Raw genomic sequence first — 16036 nt, 5'->3', positions numbered from 1 at the left:
CTAGAGGGACAGTCCAAGCGAGTAAATTAAGGCTTGCATAGAATGTTATGTGAACCACTTCAATGATTGTATTCATTCTTAAAATGTATACACTAGAAATAACTACATGTACCAATTACCATAGACAAGACAAAAATAATCACAGGCTTTCGCTCACTTCCTTCACTTGCGCTGAGCATCGTCGAAATTTCCTCCAAAACAGCTACAAGTTCCTTGCTGTTGATCCATAGAAAAAGCATAAGGATTGTCACAGACAAACCAATTGACATTTGTGAATTAAAAAATATTGCGCTCCCTGTATCGTATGAATTTCGGAAAACAGAAATTAATTTATCATATAAACAGTTAGAGGCAAAAAAAAAGGTTTGTGCGAAGACTTCCCAGAGGCTGATCTTAAGGCTGAACTTGTAGGAACAGCGAGCCTGGTTCTGGGACACTGTGTATGGAAATATTCCAAGCACCTGGAGACCGATCACCAGTATACGCCATGGCCACGACCCAGCGCCGGCTGGTGCTTGTGGCGACATATTTCTTTTGTGTATAATACAATATTTGTTTGATTTTGTAGCACAGTTTTTCTTTAGAAGACCTTCGTGAAAAAATTGTATTAGAACAATCGACTCCAGTTGCAATAACAACTTTTGAATCAAAGTATTCGTGTGGTGGACGGATTGCTGGTCCCAGAGTGTGTGACGGACGGCCTGCTTCTCCCAGAGTGCGTGTGGTGGACGCCTACTACTCCCAGAGTGCGTCACAAACTGAAGACTTGTATGGAGGAAAATGTTTTCTGGATTGTTGAGTTGACCAGAGACTATTATCTGGTGGACGTTTATTCAATTGATCTTGGAGAAGGTAATCATTTGCAAGTTTTCATAGTGATGTTGCATTCATTTTGTTACTGACAGTGATGAGTTAAGTGAGCAGACCAAATGAAAAGATTAAATTATACCACAGAACGCACGTTATTGTTGATATTTACCACAGTTAAGCGATAATATGGCCGAGGCATTAGTGAATAGTTTCACACAGCAGACTACACAGAGGAACGAATTAATGGTGATCTTGAGAGCTAGATGATTGCGATGGTTGAGGAACTAATGAAGAAGGAGCACAGGAAACCAATGTTGACGTCAATGCTCTTGTTGACCTGAGTCAACCTGCACAAGAATATTGACTGTTGCATCACCCTCGTGTTGTACACATTCCTCTCACCAACCACGAGATCTGATTGTTACAATCGTCAGGCAGTGTATTGTAAGAACAGTCACCAAACAGTGAATATTAAAAATAATTGCCATTCCATGCAGTAAAGAGAACAATCACCACACCGTGTTGTATAAGAACAATCATTATATTTTGAGTTACATGAGCAATAGAGACCACAGCCTAGAGTCGAGACAAAGACACTTAATATCATAAACTATAAAGGTAAATGCTAAAACAACAATGATAAATAAGGAATAATCAAACAATGAGAAATATTATGACTGACCAACTTAACATATTTATATGGACGCGACAAAAAATAAAAAGAAAAGAAAAAATATATTTATTAAAGTTTCTCGTGGGTGTGTTTTTAAATTTACTAGTAATGGTTGTGTTGTGAATGTGTTAAGACCACATTGTAATCTTGTTCAATGAAGCTCCCTATATATATATATATATGAATATATAAGGGAGCTGGAGAAAACAATATGTTCCTCCAAGTGCATGTTGGAGCACGACAAGACTCTCCCGGGTGCTGCATATCCTCTTCTTCGAGGATCGACGGTTTCTACAAACAACCGGTTTCTACAGTTTTCTACAAATATATATATATATATATATATATATATATATATATATATATATATATATATATATATATATATATATATATATATATATATATATATAAATATATATATATATATATATATATATATATATATATATATATATATATATATATATATATATATATATATATATATATTATTAAATATGACCGAAAAAGTAAGATTAATAATTCTAACACGAATTTTCTCAATCTTTCGTACATTACGCTTCACTGTTGGAGGTAAATCAAAAATCAATTCTCCAAAATTCATTTTTATTTCTAGTCTGACGCGACACGGGCGCGTTTCGTAAAACTTATTACATTTTCAAAGACTTTAGTTCACAAATACACAACTGAATAGAACTTACGTATCTCCGATTTTATATCTACATTTGAGTGAGGTGGAAGGGGTGATGTGGCATTAACACAAGACAGAACAAAATGTGGTATTAATAGGGTATTAATTTCATCAACACAAGACAGAACAAGAGTATTAATAGGGTATTAATTTCATCAACACAAGACAGAACACGAAACAATGGATATTGAATAGAAGTGTTTGTAGAAAGCCTATTGGTCGATATTTCTTGATGCTTCTATATTGGAGCGGAGTCTTGTAGAAATAAAAATGAATTTTGGAGAATTGATTTTTTATTTACTTCCAACAGTGAAGCGTAATGTTCGAAAGATTGAGAAAATTCGTGTTAGAATTATTAATCTTACTTTTTCGGTCATATTTAATAATATATGTCTACAGGAAAGACTGCTACCAAAATATACTAATATATATATATATATATATATATATATATATATATATATATATATATATATATATATATATATATATATATATATATATACAGCGATAGCAGGCGGCTTGACATTTGCGAGGCACTACACATCAAGAAGTCAACACCAGCAATCAACAGCCAATATATATATATATATATATATATTATTAAATATGACCGAAAAAGTAAGATTAATAATTCTAACACGAATTTTCTCAATCTTTCGTACATTTCTTTTCACTTTTGGAGGTAAATCAAAAATCAATTCTCCAAAATTCATCCTAGAAATCCTAGTAAAGAACACAGAAATCATCGATAGATACAGCGATAGCAGGCGGCTTGACGTTTGCGAGGCACTACACATCAAGAAGTCAACACCAGCAATCAACAGCCAATTATTGCACAACTATATTCTACCCACCTCAAGACTCCGCTCCAATATAGAAGCATCAAGAAATATGGACTAATAGGCTTTATACAAACACTTCTATTCAATATCCATTGTTTCGTGTTCTGTCTTGTGTTGATGAAATTAATGCCCTATTAATATCACCTCTTGTTCTGTCTTGTGTTGATGAAATTAATACCCTATTAATGCCACATCTTGTTCTGTCTTGTGTTAATGCCACATTACCCCTTCCACCTCACTCAAATGTAGATATAAAATCGGAGATGCGTAAGTTCTATTCAGTTGTGTATTTGTGAAACTAAAGTCTTTGAAAATGTAATAAGTTTTACGAAACGCGCTCGTGTCGCGTCAGACTAGAAATAAAAATGAATTTTGGAGAATTGATTTTTGATTTACCTCCAACAGTGAAAAGAAATGTACGAAAGATTGAGAAAATTCGTGTTAGAATTATTAATCTTACTTTTTCGGTCATATTTAATAATATATGTCTACAGGAAAGACTGCTACCAAAATATACTAATATATATATATATATATATATATATATATATATATATATATATATATATATATATATATATATATATATATATATATATATATATATATACATATGAGTGAGGTGGAAGGGGTGATGTGGCATTAACACAAGACAGAACAAGATGTGGTATTAATAGGGTATTAATTTCATCAACACTCTTGTTCTGTCTTGTGTTGATGAAATTAATACCCTATTAATACCACATATATACATATATATATATATATATATATATATATATATATATATATATATATATATATATATATATATATATATATATATATATATATATATATATATATATATATATATATATATATATATATATATATATATATATATATATATATGTCGTACCTAGTAGCCAGAACGCACTTCTCAGCCTACTATTCAAGGCCCGATTTGCCTAATAAGCCAAGTTTTCATGAATTAAAGTTTTTTCGTCTACCTAACCTACCTAACCTAACCTAACCTAGCTTTTTTTGGCTACCTAACCTAACCTTACCTATAAATATAGGTTAGGTTAGGTTAGGTAGGGTTGATTAGGTTCGATCATATATCTACGTTAATTTTAACTCGAATAAAAAAAAATTGACCTCATACATAGAGAAAAGGGTTGCTTTATCATTTCATAAGAAAAAAATTATAGTAAATATATTAATTCAGGAAAACTTGGCTTATTAGGCAAATCGGGCCTTGAATAGTAGGCTGAGAAGTGAGTTCTGGCTACTAGGTACGACATATATATATATATATATATATAGTGGGTACCACCTCTGGTGCCAATGTGGGGACCCATAGCCTCGGAGAAGAAAATAAAAAGTATTCAGAGGAGACCTTGTGGTTTCTCACTGAACACTAATATTATCTTCTCCTACCACCCCCATTCTTTTGTATATATATATATATATATATATATATATATATATATACATATATATATATTGTATATATATATATATATATATATATATATATATATATATATATATATATATGTATATATATATATATATATATATATATATATATATATATATATATATATATATATATATATATGTCGTAACTAATAGCCAGAACGCACTTCTCAGCCTACTATTCAAGGCCCGATTTGCCTAATAAGCCAAGTTTTCATGAATTAATGTTTTTTCGTCTACCTAACCTACCTAACCTAACCTAACCTAGCTTTTTTTGGCTACCTAACCTAACCTTACCTATAAATATAGGTTAGGTTAGGTTAGGTAGGGTTGGTTAGGTTCGGTCATATATCTACGTTAATTTTAACTCCAATAAAAAAAAATTGACCTCATACATAGAGAAAAGGGTTGCTTTATCATTTCATAAGAAAAAAATTATAGTAAATATATTAATTCAGGAAAACTTGGCTTATTAGGCAAATCGGGCCTTGAATAGTAGGCTGAGAAGTGAGTTCTGATATATATATATATATATATATATATATATATATATATATATATATATATATATATATATATATATGTCGTACCTAATAGCCAGAACGCACTTCTCTGCCTACTATGCAAGGCACGATTTGCCTAATAAGCCAAGTTTTCCTGAATTAATATAGTTTCTCTAATTTTTTCTTATGAAATGATAAAGCTACCAATTTCATTATGTATGAGGTCAATTTTTTTTATTAGAGTTAAAATTAACGTAGATATATGACGGAACCTAACCAACCCTACCTAACCTAACCTAACCTATCTTTATAGGTTAGGTTAGGTTAGGTAGCCGAAAAAGTTAGGTTAGGTTAGGTTAGGTAGGTTAGGTAGTCGAAAAACAATTAATTCATGAAAACTTGGCTTATTAGGCAAATCGGGCCTTGCATAGTAGGCTGAGAAGTGCGTTCTGGCTACTAGGTACGACATATATATATATATATATATATATATATATATATATATATATATATATATATATATATATATATATATATATATATATATATATATATATGCGACCACCCAGCGCCCGCCCAGCGCCCGCCCAGCGCCCTCCCAGCGCCCGCCCAGCGCCCGCCCAGCGCCCTCCCAGCGCCCGCCCAGCGCCCTCCCAGCGCCCGCCGATGTCGCAGGTCATGACTGACAGCCAGGCTTCTCTCAGCCAAGAGGACCTATCAATCGACGACAGGTATGGCACATGCCAAGTGTGCGACAAGGTGTGGAGACTCAAGCGTAACGGAGATGTGCGCAAGCATGCTCACAACAGAACCGATTGTCCGGGTATGTGGCGCCCTCCCAAAGAGGGTATCAATCAAGGCCCCACTCCAGCAGTCAGGGAAAACACCTCCAACAGCTTCATTTCGACTGAGAATCTACTAGAAGCCATCAAAGCAACATCGGTTGGGACCTTGCAGCACATCCCCCAAAGCTGCCCGGCCCCAGGCAGCAGCCAAACTATCCAGCCTCTTGAAAAAGGTCAATGACTCACCTGGAACCATCCAAGCATGGCGCAACCTTCTCCTGTTTGGAAACATATGCCTAGCTGTCCCTGCAAGGAGAGACAAATCACTAGCTTCCTCAGTCATTATAGCTATAAATAGTTTTCCTAGAGAGGACAACCAGGCACCCCTCTCCACCCATGCCAAAAACATCCACCGCAGGAAAGGTATCAACAGCAGAACCGAGGCATCCAAAATCAGAGCAACAGTCAGCAAGAAAATAGAAGAAGGCAACACAAAAGGGGCGATCAGAATCATCACCAGTGAAGACACAGTTGCCACCAGGGATGCCGATACAGCACAAGCCATGAGGGAAAAACACCCACCCAGAGCTCCTCGTGACGACAGTGTTCCCCTAGTCGGTGTCACCAGAGCAGAACCCCTGTGTGTGCTCGAATCTATGGTGCATAAAGCAGCTTTATCCTACCCACCAGGATCAGCAGGTGGGTTCACAGGACTAAGACCCAACCACATAAAACAAATGCTCAACCCTGCACTGGGAGACATTGCACAGGGCCTCCTGGTGGAACTAACTAGACTCGTCAACACATGTCTAGCTGGCAACATACCAGAGACCATACGGCCTCTCTTTTTTGGCGTTACCCTCTGTGCCCTGAGGAAAAACGATGGAGGAATCAGACCGATAGCAGTGGGCAATTCACTCCGGCGTCTCGTCGCTAAGGCTGTTGCTAGAGCAGTTAGTCAGGCAGCAGCCAACATGCTGAAGCCAAAACAGCTTGGGTTTGGCATTCCACAAGGGTGTGAGGCAGCGGCTCATGCAGCTAGAGCCTAAATTGCCAACATTACGGATGAAAAAGCCCTGATAAAGATGGACTTCAAAAATGCTTTCAATCTGGTTACAAGGGATGCAGTACTCAGTGCGGTTCATCGCCTTTTTCCTTCCCTCTACCCGTTTGTAAACTCATGCTACACCAAGAATCTAACTCTGCTTTTTGGGGAACATGAAATTGAATCACAAGAAGATGTCCAACAGGGTGACCCTCTTGCTCCTTTTCTTTTCTGCCTAGTCATCAAAGAAGTCACCCATAACCTGTTCAGTGAGCTCAACATTTGGTTTTTGGACGATGGTACTCTAGCCGGCTCCCCAGCCTCACTCTTGGACGACATAAGAATAATTCAGGAGCAAGCCTAGGCCTCACCCTGAACCTTTCCAAGTGCGAAATAACCTCCACCAACCAGCACACAATAGAGCAAATGATGGTTGTTTTGCCTGACATTCATACAACCAACCCTGAGGACAGCACACTCATACGTGCTCCTCTTGGAAGGGATGCTATCGACGAGGTCTTTGGCAAGAAGATCACTGACCTGAAGAGGATGAACGAGAGGATTGAAGACATCGATGCTCATGATGCACTTTACCTTATCACCAGATGCTTGTCCCTCCCCAGGCTGACCTACTTTCTAAGATGTTCGCCATCTTTCAACAATATTAAATTACAAGAGTACGACAGCTTGCTGAAATCAACACTAGAAAAAGCCCTCAATCTTTCCCTCAGCGACTCACAGTGGAAACAGGCCTCCCTTCCTCTCAGACTCTGGGGGCCTTGGCGTGCCCACAGCAAAACAAATTGCTGTACCAGCGTTCCTGTCCTCCTCAGTGGGGTCTGACAACTTAGTGAAGGAAATCCTACCTGAGCACCTAGTTCAACAGGCAGGGGTACATGATCCCAGCTTCACAGACTGCACAACCAAATGGGTCTCTCTCGCAGGACCAGCACCCCAACCACCGCCTTCTGAAGCCCATAAGCAATCCAGCTGGGATCGCCCCATTGCCGACCAAGAAGCTGCGACTTTGCTAGAAGCTGCGACAACACCACATGACACTGCCCGACTTAGAGCTGTAGCAGCTCCCCATGCAGGTGATTTCCTATTAGCAACCCCAATGTCAGCAACCGGCACCCGTCTCACACCGCAGGCCCTCTGAATTGTAGTGGCTCTCCACCTCGCTGCCCCAATCCACACCGAATACAGGTGCATTTGCGGTGAGTCAGAGGCCGACAGATACGGACGGCATAGCCTTCTCTGCCAAAGGACAGGAGGATGGCATGCAAGACACGGCGATGTCAGTGACATTATTAAGAGAAGCCTTAACACAGCCAGTTGTCTAGCAGAGAGAGTCCCGTTACCTAATGTCCCGCAACTCTGATGAGCCTGTCGGTCGCCCAGACGGAATCACGGTGAACCCCTGGAAGAATGGTAGACAGTTGGTGTGGGACTACACTTGCGTTTCAACTTTAGCCATTACCTATGTTGACTTCAGTGCTACACAAGCAGGAGGAGCTGCCAATCACCGGGAAGCGGCCAAGTCACGTAAATCCAGAGACCTTGAGCACCACTACAATTTTGTCCCCATTGCCTCAGAGACACTTGGTGCCTGGGGTAAAAGTGCTGCTAGCTTTTTGAAGGAGTTGGGGTCTAAGTTAATCGAAACAACTAGAGACCTTAGAGCTTCCATTTTCTTTTTCAGCACCTTAGTGTGGCAATCCAGAGAGGAAATGCTCACTGCATCAATGGTTCCTGCCCGCCATCTGAGGAGCTGGAGGAGCTATTCAACTTGTGACAAGCAGCCTTGTACCCTGCATGTAATCAATATTGAATTTTTTTTGTGTAATGACATTTTCAAATAAAATTAGATAAATATACACACATACCAAAAGAATAGGGGTGGTAGGAGAAGAAAATATCAAAGTTTTCAGTGAGGATCCACAAGGTCTTCTCTGAGTACTCTATATTTTCTTCTCCGAGGCTATGGGTCCCTACACTTGCACCAGAGGTGGTACCCCTTCTAGGTACATATATATATATATATATATATATATATATATATATATATATATATATATATATATATATATATATATATATAAATACATATATAAATACATATATATATATATATATATATATATATATATATATATATATATATATATATATATATATATATATATATATATATATATATATATATATATATATATATATATATGCAAACAAGCCTGAATGGTCCCCAGGACTATATACAACTGAAAACTCACACCCCAGAAGTGACTCGAACCCATACTGCCAGGAGCAACGCAACTGGTATGTACAGGGACGCCTTAATCCGCTTGACCATCACGACCGGACAAAAGGAAGTGATAGCCGAAGCTATTTGAACCACTTCCCCGCCGGCACTCGGATGGTAATCTTGGGCATAGCATTTTATCAAATCACCTCATTCTTTGGGGCACACGTGAGGAATTGTAGTGGGGCTCAAGGTCTATTTATTTACATGACTTGGCTGCTGCCCGGTGATTGGCAGCTCCTGCTTGTGTAGCACTAAAGTCAACATAGGTGTTGGCTAAAGTTGAAACGCATGTGTATTCCCACACCAACTGTCTACTTTTCTTCCAGGGGTTCACCGTGATTCCGTCTGGGCGACCGACAGGCTCATCAGAGTTGTGGGACATTAGGTAACGGGGCTCTCTGTGCTGGACAACCGGCTGTGGTAAGGCTTCTCTTAGTAATGTCGTTAACCTCGCCGTGTCTTGCATGTCATCCTGCGGTCCTTTGGCAGAGAAGGCCATGCCGTCCATACCTGTCGGCCTCTGCCTCGCCGCAAATACACCTGTATTCGGTATGGGTTGGGGCAGCGAGGCGGAGAGCCACGGCAACTTGCCTCAACTATGCGGGAATAAAAAAATAGCAAATTTGTTAAACATGAACGGTTATTTGAAAAACCATGTTGGGAATCATTTAATAATTTATGTTTTCAAGATGAAGACGAATTGTATTTGCAACTATCGATTCATGAAACTTTCCCACAATAGACGTTAGGCTAATTGGCCGATGGTTTGACGCAAGTGATCTATCTCCTTTCTTAAAAACTGGTATCTCATTAGCAACCTTCCATGACTCTGGCACTCTGCCTGACTATATTAGTTTTTTAAATATGGTAGACAGTGGATCGCAAAGCTCCTCTTTGCATTCTTTAAGCACTCTGACCAACACTTCATCTGGTTCTGGGAATTTGATTGGTTTGAGGTTTTACTATTTGTTTAATTACATCCTCCCTGGTAACTGCTAAGCTAGTCAACATGTCGTCGTCCCCACCCACATTGACTTGTTCAAACTTGGCATTTTGTTAAGTTCCTCTTTAGTAAATACAGAGATAAAATACCTAATAAAAATACTACTCATCTCTTCGTCATTATCCGTTATCTGACCTGTCTCAGTTTTTAATGGACCTATCCTTTCCAGTAATCTTTGTTTGATGTAACTGAAAAAAAACTTTAAGATTGGTCTTGGCTTGCCTTGCTATACGAACTTCATAGTTTCTTTTTGCCCTCCTTATCTCTTTTTAAATATTTCGGACCAGTTGTACGAATTCCTGTTCTAAACTGACTTTCCCATTCTTAATTCTTTTGTACTACGCTCTCTTTATACTTACAAAGTTTTTCGGATCCTTTGTTATCCACTTTGGGTCATTAGTTTCGATTTACTCAACTTGTATGGTATACTGCATTTCTGTGCTTTGCTTAGAATATTTTTAAATAAGTTATATTTTGAATCCACATCGAAATCCCTTTTTACGCCATCTATCGCTGGGTTCACGTCTCGCTCCAAGACCCGCCCACCCTCCCATGCTCAAGACTTTCCAATCTATTTGACCCAAAAAAATTCTGAGGATATTAAAATTAGCTTTTCGAAAATCTGGCACTTTAACATAATTTTCTCCTACAGATCTATTCCATTCTATGCTAAATCTGATTGCTTTGTGATCACTATTCCCTAGCTCACTCCCTATTTCGATGCCATTAATTTGTGTTTCCCTGTAAGTTAACACTAAATCTAAAATATTATTTTCCCGTGTTTCCCGTGGCTCCTTAATGTGTTGCGTAAGAAAGCATTCGTCAATTAAATCTATAAAATCTTCTGCATAATTATTCTCTGTTCTGTTAAACCAATTTATTCCACTAAAATTAAAGTCGCCCATGACACAAATACTGCTAGACCTAGATGCTCTAGATATTTCCTCCCATAGGTGCTTTGCTTCCATCTTGTTTAAGTTTGATGGTCTGTATATAACTCCTAATGTAAGACTATTTGCTTTTTCCTTTAATTCTATCCAAATAGTTTCTGTGTGTGGCTCAGTTTGATTCCCTCTTTGAGACTACATTTCAATTTTCCCTAACATATATGGCCACTCCCCTCCTCGCCTAATATATCTATCTGTGTGAAAAAGTTTAAATCCATATACTTGATATTCAACTAATAGTTCTCTATTTTCTACATTCATGCATGTTTCGGTAAGTGCAATAATATATTTTTTTTTCTGTGCAGACAAAAGCATTTAAATAGTTTATTTTGTTTCTTAGACTTTTACTGTTAGTGTAATATACCCTAAGTGTATTGTTATTTTGAGGCCCTTCTCTTTTCCTGATCATTTTGCCAAATTGTTTCCCCCACAAACACATACTTCTATTACCTCTTTTCTCCATGTCAATTCCCATACTACTATCTCCTAACAGTTTAAACCCAAATGCAAATAAAAACCTCCAACTGTGGTTCCAACGAATTCGCAACAGCATTAACCCCAGCCCTCGATAGATGCCCCCCATCCCGAGCATACATTTCATTTCTTCCATAGAAGTATTCTCAGTTATCTATGAAAGATATTGCATTTTATTTGCAATATTTTTCCAGCCGGCGTTGGTGTCATATGACACCAATATTGGTGTCATATTACACCAATATTTAGATCGTCTTGAAGTGATAGTGAGTCTTCTTCGATGTTTATTTCCCTACCGATTTTTTTTATCATTGGCAAATTTGCAAGTGTTGCTACTCAAACCTGAATCTAAATCATTTATGTATATTATAAACAACAGAGGTCACAGGACAGAGCCTTGAGGCACTCCACTTACAACATTTTCCCAGTGTAACAAATGGGAGCCAGTCAGCCGAGCGGACAGCACCCTGGACTTGTGATCCTGTGATCCCGGGTTCGATCCCGGGCGCCGGCGAGAAACAATGGGCAAAGTTTCCTTCACCCTATGCCCCTGTTACCTAGCAGTAAAATAGGTACCTGGGTGTTAGTCAGGTGTCACGGGCTGCTTCCTGGGGGTGGAGGCCTGGTCGAGGACAGGGCCGCGGGGACACTAACGCCCCGAAATCATCTCAAGATAACCGTGACTTAACCTCATTTATACTAACTCTGTTTCCTTTGGTATAGCCATGACCTAATCCAACTTAATATTACACCACCAATACCATGAGCCTCTATCTTTTTATTAATAGGTCTTTCATGTGGAACTGTATCAAAAGGTTTGCTGAAGTCGAGGTACACACATCATAAATCTTACCACTATCAACTGCCTCAACTGTGCTGCAATAAAATTATAGCAAATTTTTTAAACATGAACGGTCATTTGTAAAGCCATGTTGTGAATCATTTATTAATTTATGTTTTTAAAGATGAAAATGAATGGTATTTGCTATTATCGATTCAAATAACTTTCCCACAATAGACGTTAGGCTAATTGGGCAATAGTTTGAAGCAAGTGATATATCTCTTTTCTTACAAATTGGTACCACGTTAGCATCCTTCCACGACTCTGTCACTCTGCCTGACTCTAATGTTTTATTAAATATGGTAGACAATGAATCGCAAAGCTCCACTTTGCTTTCTTTAAGCACCCTAGCTAACACTTTTTCTGGCCCCTGTGGATTTGTTTGGTTTGAGTTTCTCTATTTGTTTAATATCATCATCCCTGGTAACTGTTAAACTAGACAACCAGTTCTCGTCCCCACCCACATAGACGTGTTTGGCTAAAGGCATAAGGTTAAGTTCTTCTTTAGTAAATGCAGAGATAAAATATTAAAAAAAATAATACTCATCTGTTCGTCATTATCCGTTATCAGACCTGTCTCAGTTTTAATTGACCTATCTTTTCCCCATGGATTGGGTGGTTATAAATAGGTGTTGCCTCGTAAGGGCCCATAGGACTTCTGCAGTTACCTTTGTCCTTATGTTCTTAAGATAAGATACTACAGTAAGGCAACGCCTAACATCTTTATTCCTCTGAAGTTCTGCTTCTACTTTTAGTAGAAAGTTATGAGTTCGTTATTCATACATCTGGGAATAACGGATTCGTAACAACGACTACTGTAAATATACGTGTCCTCCGTTCTCGATTAAATCCCTTAAATCTCTCTTGACTATTGGAGCTATCTATAGATTTCCCAATACTAACATAGCATCATACGCAGATAACCTAAGGAATCTTATCATAAACAACAATCTCAACAAAAATCATGTCATTCTAGGAGAAGACTTAAATATTGACCTAGGTCAGCAAAAATAGCCACAAGTCGACTATTTCCTAAACATCATGAACTCTTGTATGCTAATCCCTACAATCATGAGGCCCACCCGAATCACTCAAACATCCGCTACTACCATGGATCATGTATAAACTACCATAACAGCTCCCCTTGCATCTGGTATAATCACTAACAGAACAACTGACCACTATCGGGCGTCTACGCCTTCCACGTAGCGAATATGGACATAACAGCAGCAGCTAACAAGAAACTTATCTTTAGGTTTTACAGTGGAGCAGCAATAGGCAATGTCACAAATGCACTCCACAATATATACTGGGAATCTGAATATAATAATACTCAGAATATAAATTCATTAACAAACCTCTTCCTTTCCAAAATTCTAAGCCTTTACAACACGCATTGTCCTCTCCTCATCAAGCAAGTAACTGATAAGGTTAAACAATCCCTGACTCACAAATGGCATACTCAAAGCAATCGACAAGAAACGTGAATATGAAAAAAAATTAGGAATAGCCTCGTTTCAAAGGAAGTAGTTACGAGCATATCTTGAGGTTATCTTGAGATGATTTCGGGGCTTAGTGGCCCGGTTCTCGACCAGGCCTCCAACCCCAGGAAACAGCTTGTAGCAGCTCTAATTCCCAGGCACCTATTTACTGCTAGGTAACAGGGCCATCAGGGCGAAAGAAACATTTTGCTCATTTGTCTCCGCCTTCACCAGGGATCGAATTCGGAACCTCGGGACTACGAATTCGAAATGCTGTCCACCCAGCTGTCAGGCGCCCTTACCCTTACTGTCAGGCGAGTAGTGCTTACAAGTATAATAAGAAATCAAAACTTTCCTATTAAGAGAGTAGATTCAAAGAAGCAAAAGGCAACATGAAAAGCACATGGAGAGCCATCTCTAACATCCTAGAGGCTAAACAACATTCTCATAACCAGATAAAAAATTTCTAGGATAGTTGTACACCTGCGACAGATTTAGAAACGGCAACTGAATTTAATGACTTCTTTTCATCGGTTGGTGCTAACCTTGCCAGAAAAAAACCTCAGACTCAAACACATGTTACCACATATCTTTCAGGCAGCGACCCAAACTCTCTCCTCTCACCAGTCAGCCGTACAGATGTTGTGTCCATCATTCACTCATTAAATCCAAAGCTGGGAACATTAGTGAAATACCATCCATATTTATCTTGAGTTGATTTCGGGACTTTAGTGTCCCCGCGGCCCAGTTATCGATCAGGCCTCCACCCCCAGGAAGCAGCTAGATAACAGGGGCATAGGGTGAAAGAAACTCTGCCCATCGTTTCTCGCCGGCGCCCAGGACCGAACCCGGGACCACAGGGTCACGTGACCAGCGTGCTATACGCTCGGCCGACTGGCTCCCAAAACTACTGCCCCAGGTGAGGCTCGAACTCACAACCCCGGCATGGCTCAGACACTGTCGTATAAGTACCGTGCGCTAACCGATTGCGCCACTGGGGCTATGGTATACAAGAGTGTCTCCCATGTCCTTGCGCCACCCATAGCTCTGCTGTTCAACAAATCTCTAGAGTATCATACCTTCCCTTGATAGCCTTAAAAAACATATATATATATAATATATATACATATATATATATATATATATATATATTTATATATATATATATATATATATATATATGTCGTACCTAGTAGCCAGAACTCACTTTTCAGCCTACTATTCAAGGCCCGATTTGCCTAATAAGCCAAGTTTTCCTGAATTAATATATTTACTATAATTTTTTTCTTATGAAATGATAAAGCAACCCTTTTCTCTATGTATGAGGTCAATTTTATTTTATTGGAGTTAAAATTAACGTAGGTATATGACCGAACCTAACCAACCCTACCTAACCTAACCTAACCTATATTTATAGGTAATGTTAGGTTAGGTAGCCAAAAAAAGCTAGGTTAGGTTAGGTTAGGTAGGTTAGGTAGACGAAAAAACATTAATTCATGAAAACTTGGCTTATTAGGCAAATCGGGCCTTGAATAGTAGGCTGAGAAGTGCGTTCTGGCTATTAGGTACGACATATATATATATATATATATATATATAATATATAACATATATATATATATTATATATATATATGTCGTACCTAGTAGCCAGAACGCACTTCTCAGCCTACTATGCAAGGCCCAATTTGCCTAATAAGCCAAGTTTTCATGAATTAATTGTTTTTCGACTACCTAACCTACCTAACCTAACCTAACTTTTTCGGCTGCCTAACATAACCTAACCTATAAAGATAGGTTAGGTTAGGTTAGGTAGGGTTGGTTAGGTTTGGTCATATATCTACGTCAATTTTAACTCCAATACAAAAAAAATGACCTCATACATAATGAAATGGGTAGCTTTATCATTTCATAATCAAAACATTTGAGAAAATATATTAATTCGTGAAAACTTGGCTTATTAGGCAAATCGGGCCTTGCATAGTAGGCTGAGAAGTGCGTTCTGGCTATTAGGTACGACATATATATATATATATATATATATATATGTCGTACCTAGTAGCCAGAACTCACTTCTCAGCCTACTATTCAAGGCCCGATTTGCCTAATAAGCCAAGTTTTCCTGAATTAATATATTTACTATAATTTTTTTCTTATGAAATGATAA

The 16036-nt window shown here is 38.4% G+C and overlaps 1 non-coding gene across 1 annotated transcript; it reads right to left on the bottom strand.

Annotated features, from left to right (window-relative positions):
- Positions 1–14781: 14781 nt before the first annotated feature.
- TRNAI-UAU (transfer RNA isoleucine (anticodon UAU)) lies at positions 14782–14871 on the bottom strand. The gene is given in 2 exon segments: positions 14782–14817; positions 14834–14871. It is a non-coding gene; the product is annotated as a tRNA-Ile (tRNA).
- Positions 14872–16036: the final 1165 nt, after the last annotated feature.

The sequence above is a fragment of the Procambarus clarkii genome, chromosome 61 (assembly GCF_040958095.1).
Source record: "Procambarus clarkii isolate CNS0578487 chromosome 61, FALCON_Pclarkii_2.0, whole genome shotgun sequence".
Classification (NCBI taxonomy): Eukaryota; Metazoa; Arthropoda; class Malacostraca; order Decapoda; family Cambaridae; genus Procambarus; species Procambarus clarkii.
This window is presented reverse-complemented; position numbering and strand designations above follow the sequence as displayed.